Source organism: Aplysia californica, unplaced genomic scaffold (genome assembly GCF_000002075.1).
Source record: "Aplysia californica isolate F4 #8 unplaced genomic scaffold, AplCal3.0 scaffold00924, whole genome shotgun sequence".
Lineage (NCBI taxonomy): Eukaryota > Metazoa > Mollusca > Gastropoda > Aplysiida > Aplysiidae > Aplysia > Aplysia californica.
In genome coordinates, this window is record NW_004798194.1 from 173743 (window position 1) to 175492 (window position 1750).

General features: G+C 39.9%; 1 protein-coding gene across 1 annotated transcript in view; it reads right to left on the reverse strand.

Annotated features, from left to right (window-relative positions):
* Positions 1-1616, reverse strand: part of LOC101862381 (zinc finger protein 619) — a 13588-nt gene extending 11972 nt beyond the window's left edge. The window contains exon 1 of the mRNA XM_005110651.3: positions 1177-1616. The gene's annotated coding sequence lies outside the window, so the exon portion shown is untranslated. The remainder of the gene's footprint in view (positions 1-1176) is intronic.
* Between the last annotated feature and the right edge of the window lie 134 nt (positions 1617-1750).

The following is a 1750-nucleotide window of genomic DNA, read 5'->3' on the forward strand; positions in this document are numbered from 1 at the left end:
CTAGAAGCGCTATTACTTTTCAGGCCGGCCTCAAATTCATCAATATAAGATAAAAACTCCGCTCCTGCACAAAACGCCATTTTGCCCGAAGTGATCCCTGTCTCCACCCAGCCTGAGGCGAGTCACGAGTGAGGCAGGACAGGAAGCCGGAGTCACGAGTCACAGGAAGTCGGAAGTGATGTCATGCTGGACAAAAATCAGAGTCCGAATAACATTTTTTCATATGGGAGTGTATACAGACCCGGTAACCGGGAACAAAGTCACAAAGTATACAGACCCGGTAGGGGAACTCTTTTGTGATTTCGGAAAGTTTCAGCGCCCTATTGGCTCAGGGTAGACCTAGGTTCTTCTAGATCTATGGCCTAGTTTCGAGGCTAGCCTAGATCTAGATCTAAATGAAGATTGCGGTTGTCTTTTCAAAGAACGATCGTTTTTCCTCCGTTTTGGAGTAGGAGGAATTACAATTTGAAGAAAAGAACAACAATGTCATAATTTCAATCGAGCAGTCACCCCCTCTCTCTCTTTCTCTCTCTCTCTCCTCTGTCTCTGTGTATCACTCGCATTCATCCCTTTTTCTTTGTACTTTGTATGTCTCTGTCTTTCTTTCTCCTCACCTATTTCCCACTCTATCTTTCTCTCGTTCCCTCCTGCCAACTGGGGCATGTCATATACATTTTGCTAGCACTTCCCCCAGCTCTCACTCTCTTTCTCTCTCTCTCACACACACACACACACACACATACACACACACACACTACCGAGTCTGGGCGCTGAAACTTCCCGAAATCACAAAAGAGTTCCCCTACCAGGTCTGTATACTTTGTGACTTTTTTCCCGGTTACCGGGTCTGTATACACTTCGTTTTCATATTCGGACTTGAGTCCGAATAGTCACTTCGAAAAGTAAAAATTTTCTCTTCTTAGATCTAAGGTTTACATAGATCTAGATCTAGATCTAGATCTAGCCATAATGATAATCTGCTTCGATAAAAAAAAATCTTTATCATAGCACGTCAGGTCGTCAGAGGTTCGAAAATCAAACAAAATGAGAAATACGAGGCCGCTTTCAAAATAAATAGCAAAGGACTTCACTTCTTTTCTTAGCAGCCTGAGACTGAGAATAGATTCTGGATCTAAAATCTAGACTGTGCATCCACATGTAGATCAAAGGTCTTACCCGCTTGACAAAGAAACTTTGTATTGATGGACATAATCAAGTCCAATGGCAATATTCTAGTTCTGTAATGTAATGTAAGACTTTCAACAAACAAAAACATTTCGTCAACAACAGAACAGTACTGTCGTTTCTGTTGTTCGTTTTTCGTAAACATTTAAGGCTAAACTTATTACTTCTTAGTTTTACATCGTCAAATAGCAAAATACGTACCATACCGTTATTAAAATTTCGAACGAAACAATTAAAAAACTTCTAGAGATCTATCGTTCACAGCAATATATTTCACAATATTAGTTTTAGTAAGTGTTTTTAAGCACTTGCCACACAATTAGGTTATATATAAGTACCGAGGAATAGAGGAGTTGCAAAAGAGAAACAAGCGCAAAAAGAAGGAGGTGAGATAAGGACGATAGATGTTTGATAGGAAAGAATGGAGCAATCCACACTACCAAAGCACCCACCAACTACTCCCTTTTCATTTGAAGAAGAAGAAGAAGAAGAAAAAGAAGAAGAAGAAGAAGAAGAAGAAGAAGAAGAAGAAGAAGAAGAAGAAGAAGAAGAAGAAGAAAAAGAA